The 14,410-nt window shown below is 46.3% G+C and overlaps 1 long non-coding RNA gene across 1 annotated transcript in view; it reads right to left on the bottom strand.

Annotated features, from left to right (window-relative positions):
• Positions 1-988: 988 nt before the first annotated feature.
• Positions 989-14,410, bottom strand: part of LOC138641505 (uncharacterized) — a 237,644-nt gene continuing 224,222 nt past the window's right edge. Inside the window, exon 4 of the long non-coding RNA XR_011313887.1 lies at positions 989-1,828. This is a non-coding gene — a long non-coding RNA (uncharacterized lncRNA). The remainder of the gene's footprint in view (positions 1,829-14,410) is intronic.

Genomic DNA, 14,410 nt, shown 5'->3' with positions numbered 1-14,410 from the left:
ATTATTCAGTGGCTTATTATAAAAGGCCTTTTACATGAAGTAGACCTGTCGCTCTTGAAAAATAAAAATGACAGATACTCTTCTCCTGCATCGGCGCCATCCCAGCAATGTCGAGCCTTGACTGACATTGCTGTGCCACATGAGTGCTGCAGTCAGTGATCGGCCGCTCTTGGGCTGCTGCGCTCACTTTCCTTGGACAATCCTTGTTTAAGTGGAAGAAGTGAGAGTGCAGCAGCCGTATAGCCATCGCTGACAACATGCAGGGTTCACATGGCATCACATTGACCGAACGCCGATGTCACTTGAACGACTCTAGAGGAAGGTGAGTATCTGTTATTTTAGAAAGGAGGCTACTTCATTTCAAAAAGATGTGGACAGTGGTGGACAACCCCTTCAAAAATGTTTTGACATTCTCTTCTTTAAAGATTAGGGATAGTGAGTGGATTATTTGTTAAAGAAAGGAACATAATTGTGTTTTTGTAACCATAAATGTACAGTTTATAAAAAGTAAAAAATAAAAACAACAAAAAACAGCACAATGTCAATGCTTAGAATTTTATGTCGTAAGTTTAATATATTACTCAACAGGGGTGACAATGAGCACAGGTTGATTCCCCAGCCTAAAGAGAATATAACGATTTTCCCAGAAATTTGAGGCACGGAAGGAAAGATCCAAGTAAACAGAAACAGGAGCCTTGGGAGATCGTTGAGGGTGATTCAAGGATAGGGATATGAGTGGCACATCCGTCCACAATGTATAAAAATCAGTTCATGCTTTATTTAAGTGTGCATTAAAAACATGGAATCCAAGAAATATGTATAAGCTGACGCGTTTCTGGTAGACAAGCGCCCTTAGTCATAGGACTAAGTGTGCTTGGATGACAGAAACGCGTCAACTTTTTTGATACATTTTTGGGATTCCATGTTTTTAATGAACCCTTAATAAAGCATGAACTAATTTTTACACATTGTGGACGGATGTGCTGCTCATGTTCCTATCCTTAAGTCTTCAGCTGAACTTCACCAGCAGGAGCGGCAGCCGACACACAGATCTAACCTCCAATATTGTTTGACATGGCGTGATGAGTAGGGTTGAGCGAAACGGATCAGACAAATTCAAAAATCGCCGACTTTCGGCCATGAGGTCGGCAATCTGCACGCAAAAGTCGCGTTTCGTATGGTGTTTTCAGCACCATTTTTCAGCTAATGAAGGAGGACGCAGAGTGTGGGCAGCGTGATGACATAGGTCTCGGTCCCCACCATCTTAGAGAAGGGCATGACAGTGATTGGCTTGCTTTCTGCGGCGTCACAGGTGCTATAAAGGGGCGTGCACGCCGACCGCCATCTTACTTCTGCCGATCGTAGCATAGGGAGAGGTTGCTGCCACTTCATCCGAAGAAGGGATATATTTAGGGAGGGAAGATTAACCCCCAAACCGCTTGTGCTGTAGCGATTTCCACTGTCCAACACCACCTTTTCTTTGCAGGGACAGTGGAGTTTATATTTTTGTGCATCAGCTCTGTAGCTTATTAGGCTGCCTTATAAGGCTCCCTGATAGCTGCATTGCTGTTTGCATGCCGCTGTGAAAACCAACTGCTTTTTTAAAAGCAAAAATCCTGTTGCTCCTTTCTGCACAGTTCTCTTGTTTATTTGTCCACACGTTTGTGTGCAGCAGTCCTTTTTATTGCTGCCATACTTTTCCTGAGATCATTGTAGGGAGATTGAAATTGTACTACAGTCCTTGTATTTTTTCATATATCTTCCAGCCACTTTCTGCCACTTAGATTGCGTTGTTATATACACTGGGCCTGAGCTTTGGTTCAGTCTCCTAAAAAAAAAGGGAGATTTAAATTCTCAACAAGTTTATATACACCTTCTACCTTGTTTTACAGTACCGTATAATGGTTGTTATTTTAGTTAGATTTTCCAAGAAATGAGGAAGTCTGGGGGAAGAGCCCGTGGGCGGTGGTTGCCAGCTGGTACTGATGGTGGTGGTGGTGCATCTGGTGGTAGTGGCAAAAGCACCTAAGGCTGGAGGTGTTGAGCCAGCGTCATCGTCTGGCTACACAAGGCCTCGAAGGCTCCCTTTTCTGGGAGTAAGAAAACAGCTTTTAAAGCTGGATGATCTAACCTTCATTAAAATGAACCAATCATGCAATTCAAATTATTTCGCCCCACCTTCTCCAGCTGACACGTAGCTTGCCTGAAAAATATCTTGCTTTTGGCCTCCTCTTACTGACTTCTCCAATTCCTCCATTTGCAGCTGCTGAATGTCCACCATAGGCCATTTTTATACCTCCCTAAATGGGCTGACTTCCCCACAGGGCCGTGGTCACCACCTGGCGCAAGCACCCATGCGAGTGCCGTTTGCCTGGACAGGTGGGTGTGCCCCCTCTTGGGCGACGGCACTGGCACAGGGTACCTCATAGTACAATGAAGTGTCTCTGACAGTGGTGGTGCACAACCAACGTCAGACACACCGTTGTAATATGAGGGGCCCTGTGCCAGCACCACTGCCCACGAGAGAGTGTTTTCCCCCCAGCTCGAACAGTGCTCTACCACTTGCAATACTTACCTCTCCTTGCTCCACCACTGTGTAGTCTGTGCTGTTAAATCCTTCAATGGCAGTGCCAATATAAATTTGTTGAAATGATAGATGATAGTAAAAATATACAGGGGCCCTGGCCTCCATTTAGACCAGTTAATACTTTGCGCCTACTACCACTGTCTGCTACTCAGCAGAGGAGCCCACCCCTGTACCTAGCTATGCCGCCTGTTTAGTCCTGTTACCAATTTTGAACTGCATTTAGCCTACTTTATTATTTGGGCCTATATCTGTGTTTCCTCCTCATCCTGCCTATTGCCCAGCCAGTGCTAGATGAGTCTGCTGGTACATTGACCCAGACCACTACATTCCCCTTGCACTCTACACAGCCTGAATCTGACCCTGCTGAAAGTCAGGTACCCCTTCCGGCATACTATACCACCTTACACGGGGACAAAGAGGAAGGTGCAGATGAAAGTGCAGGTTCTTTTATCAGGTGGGGGGGCATACTCGTTGGCGACGTCACTGGCACAGGGCCCCTCATATTACGCAAAAGTGTCTCTGCCAGTGGGAGGTGCCACCCGCCGTCAAACACACCACCGTACTATGAGGGGCCCTGTGCCAGTGCCAATGAGTGGGCCCCCGTGCTTGCTCAGGATCACAGCACTTGCAAAGTTGAAATACTTACCTCGCCCTGCTCCACTGCCGTGACGTATTCTGCCTTTCCTGGGCCCACGAAAATCTTGAGCCAGCCCTACCCCCCCCACAACTTTAGCCAAATGACCCCCAGTTTTCAATGCCTAACTATTATAATAAAGTAAATTAAGATTGACAAGCTTCAGTAACAAGAATCGATGTTTTTGGCATTAAAATGGGCACTGTAGGTGTTTTCCTGTCCTTCACTCACTGCCGACTTTGATTCCCCATTAACTTGCATTGGGTTTCGTGTTTCAGTCGGCCCCCGACTTTTCGCAATAATCGGCCGATTTCACCCGACCCGACTTTTGACAAAGTCGGGTTTCGCGAAACCCGACTCGATCCGAAAAAAGTAAAAGTCGCTCAACTCTAGTGATGAGCTCAAAAAATCCCCCCTCTCTCCAAGGTGATTATTCCTATTATTTTTTTTAACCTCAATCTCAAGTTTTCCATACACATTAGATGGCTGTTGGCCGATGGTCTGACGATCATTGGACCAATGTCTATCTCAGAGGTTCTCCCGTGCACAGTAGGTCTTGTTCAGCTGCGTACTCCTGTGTGCTCTATGAGAAAGCCAGCGATGTTGGCAGTGGCTTATCTCCAAGAGACAATACGGAACTGGACATACCTGATGGATATTTTCCCCAGCAATTTATAATCCAGGACCCCCATTCACAGTATTGTCCAAACCCATTTATATTGTTGGGTTTACCCGATGTTATTATTATTTATTGTTATAGCGCCATTTATTTCATGGCGCTTTACATGTAAGGAGGGGTGTACATAATAAAAACAAGTACAATAATCTTAATCAATACAAGTCATAACTGGTACAGGAGGAGAGAGGACCCTGCCCACAAGGGCTCACAATCTACAAGGGATGGGTGAGAATACAGTAGGTGAGGGTAGAGCTGGTCATGCAGCGGTTTGGTCGATCGGTGGTTACTGCAGGTTGAAGGCTTGTCGGAAGAGGTGGGTCTTCAGGTTCTTTTTGAAGGTTTCGATGGTAGGTGAGAGTCTGATATGTTGTGGTAGAGGGTTCCAGAGTAGGGGTGATACGTGAGAGAAATCTTGTATACGATTGTCGGAAGAGGAGATAAGAGGGGAGTAGAGAAGGAGATCTTGTGAGGATCGGAGGTTGCGTGCAGGAAAGTACCTGGAGACGAGGTCACAGATGTATGGAGGAGACAGGTTGTGGATGGCTTTGTATGTCATGGTTAGGGTTTTGTACTGGAGTCTCTGGGTGATGGGGAGCCAGTGAAGGGATTGACAGAGGGGAGAGGCCGGGGAATAGCGGGGGGACAGGTGGATTAGTCTGGCAGCAGAGTTTAGAATAGATTGGAGGGGTGCGAGAGTGTTAGAGGGGAGGCCACAGAGCAGGAGGTTGCAGTAGTCAAGGCGAGAGATGATGAGGGCATGGACATGGGTTTTTGCAGATTCTTGGTTGAGGAATGAACGGATTCGTGAAATATTGTTGAGTTGAAGTCGGCAGGAAGTGACGTTATTCTAGTTATTATGGGGCCTTTAGCCCCTTAGGAAAATGAAATCTCAGCTGGACAATACCTTTTAAGGTCTTCAATTTCTCACAATACATGTTGAAAACATTCTCTTAACGTGCTATGAAAGCCCTCAATGCGCTGCAGATTACATCGGAACCACTTGATGGCCACATAGAGAATAAACGACTCCCAGCAGAGCTTCACAAAGTTATGCTTTCTTCCCAAAATCTTTGTAAAGTAAGCTGCGGAGACACCATCACGTGTTTCTCAATGCAAGCAATGAATAGCCAGGCCTTTCCCCGGGAAGGAACAACCACGGGAAGGGCAGCATCCAATAAAAGAAAACATCCAATAAAGGAAAACCACCTATGCCAAGCATGGTATCCATCCACAGACAGCTGTTTCGGGGTTTTTACCCCTCATCAGTGTGGAGTAGGAAACTGGCTATTAGGAGCAGTGCCTAGTAAAAGGCTGTGTAGGTACAGATGAATGACCTCGGGGAGACCAAAACATCCAACACCGCGGAGACACCATCATGTGTGTTCTGGATCACTGCGTTGAGAAACCAGTGATGGTGTCTCCGCGGTGTTGGATGTTTTGGTCTCCCCGAGGTCATTCATCTGTACCTTCTTCCCAAAATCTGTCATCTCGAGCTTCTTATGTTGGAATAGGGAAGAGGAAAGGTCAAATCTGTTCTGCATATATAGTCATCCATAGGGCAATGTATGGGAAATGGTTTACTGGCTGCGTCTTTTTCACAAAATCACTTTTGCTGGAGGTGTCAGGAACCAGACCTGCCACAAGTAAAATAATATATTTGGCAGTCTGTCCATGGGTGAAGACAAACATTAAAATTTCATGTACAACTAACTTTGTTTCTAAAGTCCGGTAAATGGGTATAAAAAAAAAAAAAGTTAAACTAAATATGGATAATTCCCAACGCTTTACTCCCTTTAAACTTTTTTTTTTTTAATCTAAATTTAGAATAAGTAAAACAAACAGGAAAGTCAAAGAAAAATAAGATTTTTTTTTTCTTTTTATAAATATATATATATTTTTTTACAGTTGACAAGAGATTTCTGTTCGACTTCTTTGTTTCTTTCCAATAAATTCCCTACTTAAAAAAAAAAAAGTTTCAGCCTCTGCACAGCTGGCAGACTGGTGGCTGAGATCATCGGATGCTATTTCTTCTCATAAAGTACCTCGTTAGTCTGAAACTTCACCCGCTATGTCATTAATGCACATCCTCACTCTATCTCCTGCCCTCTCCATGAGTCGTTTGTCAGGCCTTGGAGGGTGGAGGAACGATTCAAGAAAAAGCTATAAAATATATATATATATATATATATATATTGCAACTTCCCAGTCTTCCCTGGGCACAAGAAGCAAAACCCCAAACAAAAACAATTTCAGATATGAGGAAAGTAATTAAATGTTCTGGTTTTTTAGCCTTTCGAGTACCGAGCTGCCTCTTCAAAGTCAACTTGTGTGAGCGAGGGGGGCAATGGTATCTGAATCTCAGTATAATTGCATTACATTCTTGCTATGTGACTAGCACAATGGTGAAATTGCTAAGTATTAGACTAGGACGGGAGACTTGGAGGAGATATTCATATTCTTTTTTTGCATTTTTTTTGTTTTAGGCTGTGTTTTTCTAGTAGGCAGGAAAACAAAGTCTATTTATTTCCATTTGTTAACTGATATTTTTAGAGATATCTCTGGGAATTTTCTTTGAGGAGTCAAGATAAAGAATCTATTAAAGGCACCAGATAATGATGTGAATAACCTTTTCCTCCCTAGAATAAAACCTAAGAATTCTAATGATCGTCACTAAGGGTTTCCGTATAAATTCGAGGCACGGCACAGTGGGCTCGTGGTGGTGATGGGCAAGACGTTTTTAGAAGCCTTGGCCAGCAAGTAGTGCGAAGGCACTTAACGAAGGCAGGAGGAATATTTGACAAGTTCAAGCCTTTTGCCCATTTTCAAAATGGGAATAAAAATATCAGCGTGCCATGTGAATCCGAGCCTTGATCTGTAGGAACGTGTGTACAGTATGATATGACTGTATATAGGGGATGCCAGTGATTAGGCATGGCAGGGATAGGTATTTTAGGTTGATAGTGACTATTTTGTTTGAGGTGATTCCTGGGTAATAGTTACTATTTATTATAGGGGTAATGCCAGAGTGATCAGTTAACCACTCTGTTGGAGGGCTATCTCAATTCGTGAGGGTGATGGCCACTCTGTGTGAAAGTGGTGCCTGGTTTGATAGTAATCATTCTATCTAATGGTGATTTGAGGGTGATAGGTTGACCATTCTGTGTGAGGGTGATAAGTGTCATGGTGACCATTTTGCTTGAGGTTGACGTCTGTGTGGTCTGGAAGTTGGTGAAACTGATCATTATGTATGAGGGTACTACAAGGGTGACAGGTTAACCATCCTTTGAGGGTGATGCCAGAATTATAGGTTGGCCAGTCTGTGTAAGGGTAATACCAAGATGATAGTGACCATTCTGTATGAGGGGGTGTCCTAAGGAGATAGCTGACCTCTCTGAATGACACGAAGGCCCATGCCTGTGTGATAAGGTGACCATTCTGTGTGGGGGTGATGTCAAGGTTATGTAATGACTGTCCTACGTGCCATAACTGACCCTATTTTCTGTGTGGTGGTTCTGTATGAAGACCATGCTTGTATCAGGGGCGGACATATCATTGGTGCAACCTGTGCAGCCGCACAGGGCCCCAAGGAGTAAGGGGACCCATTTCACTCTCCAAAGTAGGTGCCATTTTGCATTTTTAGGAGCTCTTGGGTAGCAAAGGGCCTATGTATTGTTCTTGCACAGGGGCCCTTTTCTATCTGTGTCCGCCAGTGGCTTGTATGATAGGGTGACAATTCTGTGTGAGTGTGACGTGAAGGCTATGTAATGCCCATTCTGTGTGCCATGACTGACCCCTTGGCCGTAGTATTGCAATGCTCTCTTGCCAATCAATTTATTTCCCAAAAGAATCATAACAATTGTGATAACACTGATGAAATAAATGCTCTATAAGAAGATCTGCTAGATTTACACGTACCCAGTCTGGTGGCCTCACACTTTGTAGAATTCACATTAGTTCAGTCTATTACAGTTGGACAAGTGCAATAACGGCAGACTGCTTATTACCATCTAAAACAAGAGCACATTTATTATGGTTGCTGTACGGCAAGAAAGGACCAGTTTATCGAATGTTCTCTCCACCACAACACACTGATTAAACTGTCAGAGCGATGGAAGAATAAAATATTAGTACACAGGTATCACAAGAGTAATACATTCCTAAAAAAGAGCCGACCACAATCACGGGGGGGATAAATTGTGCTGGCTGTGTTTACAATTTATGCTTTGAATTCACACAGTGCTTCAGAGCATCAATCTTGTCAATGTCACCCGGAGGTCTGTATCCTTACTGTAAAATGAAGTCTACTATTCAGAAAGGCAGGGGTCTCGTAACCATCCAGCAGAGAGCAGTTGGCACTGTGCAGTGAAGCCTTCAATCGGCAGGTCAGGAACTGGGAACCCACAAAGTCCCAATGGTGCTCAGCAATGCCGTAGGCCAAAGGCATATTTCAGAGAAAAATGCAGAGATGCGGACATCATTGGGAATGTAGTCATTTGGCTCTATTCATATAGAGTTATTGTGAGAGCAAGGAATGATGAGAGTTGTAGTTTTGGAACAGTATGTAAGCCTTCTCTAACATGGATTCATACCGGGGGCGGACATATCATGGGTACAACTAGTACAGTCACAGAAGGGACCCACAGGGTTATGGGGCCCCTTTCCACCCCAAAGCAGGTGCAATTGTGCATTATGTTGTGCTATTGGGCTGCAAAGGACCCATATATTGTTCTTGCACATGGTCTCTTCTGTCTGTCTGCCAGCCAAATGCCCCCGACAGTAGATGACTGCGGCAAGGAGGTGTAGGAAGTTGGATTTTAATTGATACTTTAGGTCACGAGAAAACATAGACAGTGGCTTTCCAGTGATTTAAGGCCAACATACACATCAGATTAATGTTGGATGACCCTGTTCTTGAAGCAATGACTCCAGCAGCAGTGCACTCCTTGTGAATCTCCCCCAAATTTTTGAATGGCCTTTTCTTAACAATTCTTTCAAGGCTGCGGTTATCCCGGTTGCTTGTGCACCTTTTTCTACCACACTGTTTTCCTTCCACTCAACTTTCCTTTAATATGCTTGGATACAGAACTCTGTGAACAGCCAGCTTCTTCAGCAATGACCTTTTGTGGCTTACCCTCCTTGTGGAGTGTGTCAATGACGGCCTTCTGGACATCTGTCAAGTCAGCAGTCTTCCCCATGATTGTGGAGCCTACTGAAACCGACTAAGGGACCTTTGTAAATGCTTAGGAAGCCTTTGCAGGTGATTTTTGTTAATTATTCCAACTTACTGAGATATTGACTTTTACGTTTTCATTGGCTGTAAGCCATAATCATCAACACGCCAATTTTTTCCGCCATTTAACCCTTTATTTTAATAGCTAGAACGGCCAAATTTTGCATATACACACTACTAACATTAGTAGTGTGGAATATGCAAAAAAAAAGGAGAGAAGACATGGTTTACTGTATGTAAACCATGTCTCATATCATGTCAGGTTTAGGAAGGAGATAGCAAAAGCCGGTAATTGAATTACCGGCTTTAAAGCTATCTAGCGCTGTATGAAATAATAATATATATAAATATGTGTCTCACTGACATATATATATATATATGTATATATATATATATATATACCTAGTCTATGTGTACACATTTATTCTACCTATTCTAATGTAAGCTGTCAGTGTGATTTTACTGTACACCGCACTGAATTGCCGGCTTTTCTCTAACACCGCTGTGTATTTCTCACAAATCACACTGCTGGTCCATGTGTAATCCGTATTTTTGGGGCTTCCATAGACTTTCATTGGCGTTTTTTTTGCGCAATACGGTGACAAACGCAGCATGCTGCGATTTTCTATGGCCGTAGAAAGCCGTATAATACTGATCAGTAAAGTACAGCAGATAGGAGCAGGGGCATAGAGAATAATTGGGACGTTTGTTAGGCGTGTTTTACGGACGTATTTTATGCGCTCATACGTCCGTAAAACTCGCTAGTGTGACGCCGGCCTATTTGTAACTGCTCGGAGATTTAGTTTTCATCGCAGCAGCTGAACGATTTACAGCTATTAGCCAGCTTGATTACATGTGGGGATTCCTTAGCAACCAGGCAACCCCCACATGTACTCAGGCTGGTTAGTAGCTGTAAATCATTCAGTTGCTGCAAGGAAAACTAAATCTCCGAACCAGAGGCATAGCTAGGGTTTTGGTTCAGTGGAGCCGAAAATGCTGAGTGTGCCTCTAACCAGGTAACCTTGATTACAACTCGGTGACGCGCCTTAATACTGGAGGAGAACCTCAGCAGATGACCGCGCTGTTACTGAAGATAATCTCTATATAAAGACCAATATGGATATTACCACCATATGGTCAGTGGTAGATACCAGCCCTACAGAACATATAACAGATCACTGCACAGTACTATAGATGGTGACTTACCGCTGACGTCCTTTCTGATGGAATCGTTCGTTTTTCCCGTCTTTTCCATCTGGCCCAGACTGACATGACAACTTCTTCCACCTACTACTCGTCTGCAGAGAATACAACAAAGACACGTTTCACTTCTCACATTCCAGCCATCACCATCTATTCCCAACCTGCACAAACTCCTCATCCTACTGATACTCCAATACTGAGCCACTGCTGCCGTATGTGTCCCTATTACTGCACCCAGGCTCGGACTGGCCCACCGGAGAACCGGAGGATTCTCCGGTGGGCCCTGGCACTGACACCTGCTGGCATACTGACCATCAGCTGCCTAGGGCCCCCACTGCTCCAGGGGCCCCTTGCCAGTGGCTATAGGGCCCCTGGGTCAAGGGGGCCCGCCCTGTGCCAGTAGCAGCAGCCGGAGACAGGATCGTGTCCCCGCTTCTAAAGCCAAATGAATATTCACCCTTCCCCACACCCCTATGGGCGTGGAGAGGAGTGAATACCATTTCTCTTTAATAGCGGGCTGCGTTAGCCGCAGGGTGCAGCTAACACTGCCCGCATGTAAAGCCCCACCACACACACACTCACAAAGTAACACACACAGCACCGCACACATACACACACACAGGCACACAGACTCCCAGAGCAGCTCACCAGCTCCCAGCGTCCTGCTTCCTGTCTGAGGCAGCCAAGCTGGATGACGTCATCATCCAGCGTGCTGCTGTCTCAGTCAACTCAGAAAGCTTCCTGGAATGAAGAGGCTGCTGGGGTGAGCGGCTGCTGCTGCAGGGAGGTGTGCTGTGCTGTGCTGAGCTGAGCTGAGCTGTGCTGAGCTGTGCTGTGCTGAGCTGTGCTGTGCTAAGCTGTGCTGTGCTGTGTGTGTGTGTGGTGCTGCTGCTGCTGCAGGGAGGTGAGCTGTGCTGTGTGTGAGGTATGTGTGTGGTTTTGAGGTGTGTGTGTGTGTGTGTGTGCGCGCGTGTGTGTGCGTGCGGCTGCAGGGAGGTGAGCTGTGCTGTGCCTGTGTGTGTGGGTCCTGGCTCATCATCCCCCCCCTGGTGTTGTGATATAGATCCTGGAGACGTGTGCATAGAGGGGCCCCCTGTGTGAGGTGGCGGGGCAGAGAGAGGCGCTCCCTCTGTGAGGTGGCAGGGCAGAGAGGGACCCCCTGTGTGGTGCTAAGATGTGGGCAGAGAGGGGCATACCCTCTGTGAGGTGGCAAAGCAGAGAGAGGCGTCCCCTGTGTGGTATTGAGATGTGGGCAGAGAGGGGCGCCCCCTGCGTGTGTGGTGGCGAGGCAAAGAAGGGTGCCCCCTGCATGTGCGGCGCGAGGCAGAGAGGAGCGCCCTGTAAGTAATACCAGCTACAGAGCCTCACATTTAGTGTGCGCCAGTGAGGAGTTCCCCTTATACCAAACGCCCCTATGCACCATGTGAACTAGAAAAAAATGCCACCATACATAGTACCCGATAGTGACTGCCCCCATAGTTTGCACCAGTCCATAGTGCTCTTATAAACATTGGCAGCCATCATGTTCCTCTGTGCCCCAATGTGATAGTGGAATCATCCAGCCTGGACTTGTGTAACATTAAAATACCACATAGCACTCGGCCATGTTATACACTTGTGTGAGTGAGCTTTTTATAGTGTGTGGCAGTGTTGTACTCTGTGTGTGTGTGTGTGTGTGTGTGTGTGGCAGTGTTGTACTGTGTGTATGTGTTTGTGGCAGTGTTGTACTGTGTGTGTGTGTGTGTGTGTGTTTGTGGCAGTGTTGTACTGTGTGTGTGTGTGTGTGTGTGGCAGTGTTGTACTGTGTGTGTGGCAGTGTTGTACTGTGGGTGTGGCAGTGTTGTACTGTGTGTGTGGCAGTGTTGCGCTGTGTGTGTGGCAGTGTTGCGCTGTGTGTGTGGCAGTGTTGCGCTGTGTGTGTGGCAGTGTTGCGCTGTGTGTGTGGCAGTGTACTGTGTGTGTGGACGTGTTGCGCTGTGTGTGTGGACGTGTTGCGATGTGTGTGTGGCAGTGTTGCGCTGTGTGTGTGGACGTGTTGCGCTGTGTGTGGCAGTGTTGTGCTGTGTGTGTGGCAGTGTTGCGCTGTGTGTGGCAGTGTTGCGCTGTGTGTTTGGCAGTGTTGCGCTGTGTGTGTGGCAGTGTTGCGCTGTGTGTGTGGCAGTGTTGCCCTGTGTGTGTGGCAGTGTTGCGCTGTGTGTGTGGCAGTGTTGTGCTGTGTGTGTGGCAGTGTTGTGCTGTGTGTGTGGCAGTGTTGTACTGTGTGTGTGGCAGTGTTGTACTGTGTGTGTGGCAGTGTTGTACTGTGTGTGTGGCAGTGTTGTGCTGTGTGTGTGGCAGTGTTGTACTGTGTGTGGGGCAGTGTTGTACTGTGTGTGGGGCAGTGTTGTGCTGTGTGTGTGGCAGTGTTGTACTGTGTGTGTGGCAGTGTTGCGCTGTGTGTGTGGCAGTGTTGCGCTGTGTGTGTGGCAGTGTTGCGCTGTGTGTGTGGCAGTGTTGCGCTGTGTGTGTGGCAGTGTTGCGCTGTGTGTGTGGCAGTGTACTGTGTGTGTGGCAGTGTACTGTGTGTGTGGACGTGTTGCGCTGTGTGTGGACGTGTTGTGCTGTGTGTGTGGCAGTGTTGTACTGTGTGTGTGTGTATGTGTGTGTGGCAGTGTTGTACTGTGTGTGTGTGTGTGTGTGGCAGTGTTGTACTGTGTGTGTGTGTGGCAGTGTTGCACTGCGTGTGGCAGTGTTGTACTGTGTGTGTGGCAGTGTTGTACTGTGTGTGTGGCAGTGTTGTACTGTGTGTGGGGCAGTGTTGTACTGTGTGTGTGGCAGTGTTGCGCTGTGTGTGTGGCAGTGTTGTGCTGTGTGTGTGGCAGTGTTGTACTGTGTGTGTGTGTATGTGTGTGTGGCAGTGTTGTACTGTGTGTGTGTGTGTGTGTGGCAGTGTTGTACTGTGTGTGTGTGGCAGTGTTGCACTGCGTGTGGCAGTGTTGTACTGTGTGTGTGGCAGTGTTGTACTGTGTGTGTGGCAGTGTTGTACTGTGTGTGTATGTGTGTGTGTGGCAGTGTCCCTTTTTGTACGGATCCGCTTTGCAGTGGCATGCAGTGGTGTTGGCTGTGACAGCCAAGTCAGTGCATTTCACAATTCTGCAATCACACACTTTTACAGATTTGTTCGTGGGCTCAAGAACGGATCTGTAAAAAGAATGAGCATTTAAATTCTTTTTGTGCTTTTTGGATGTGCTTTTACTCACCTTCCCTGCGCTCCCACGGTGATCTCGCAGGTCCGGAGGCTGCAGGACCTTTGAGATGACCTGGCACAACACTATGTGACTGAGCAGGGACCTTGAGGCACAGAATGCTGCAGCCTCCGAGACGAGGGGACATCACTGGACATCACCGTGGGGGTGCGGGGAAGGTGAGTAATTAGCATAGCAGCATTCACACACACAAGACTGCGCTTTGTGAGGATGCAGTCAAAATGCTGTGTGTGAACGTAGCCTTAGGCGTTTTTTACAGATCATTTTTTTGCAGTGCACCGCACTGACCTCCCAACATCCCAACAAAGTCAATGAGTTCCCCAGAATTGCTATTCAGACATGACCTTTTGTGAGAATCCGTATTTTTTGGTAAAAAACTGATCCGCACAAAAAAAAGAGCATGTCAATTCATGTTGCACTTTTCAGATTAATATATACATATATGTATAATATATACGCATTTTTTGTACTGTAATTTTTTATTTCTAAGAAATTAAACATAGGAGCCTATACTTATTAAATATCGCACTGTAAAAAATTGCAACAAAACTATAGTGAAATGAATTCGCATCGGGGCCCATAACTTTGTAGTTACGCCTCTGAATGGAGGTGATGGGCAGGCAATGATGGAAGTGATGGGCAATTATGGTGAGGGAGGGAATGATGGAGGTGATGGGCAATGAGGGTGAGGGGAGGCAATGATGAAAGTGAGGTGCAATGATGGTGGGGCGGCAATGATGGAGATGATAGGTAATGATGGTATGGGAGGCAATGATGGAGGTGATAGGCAATGATGGAGGTGATGGGCAATGGTGGTGGGGAGGCAATGATG

This window comes from Ranitomeya imitator, chromosome 6 (assembly GCF_032444005.1).
Source record: "Ranitomeya imitator isolate aRanImi1 chromosome 6, aRanImi1.pri, whole genome shotgun sequence".
In the NCBI taxonomy this organism is placed as follows: domain Eukaryota; kingdom Metazoa; phylum Chordata; class Amphibia; order Anura; family Dendrobatidae; genus Ranitomeya; species Ranitomeya imitator.
Note: the sequence above shows the minus strand (reverse complement) of the source record. Positions and strands in the feature narration are given on the sequence as shown.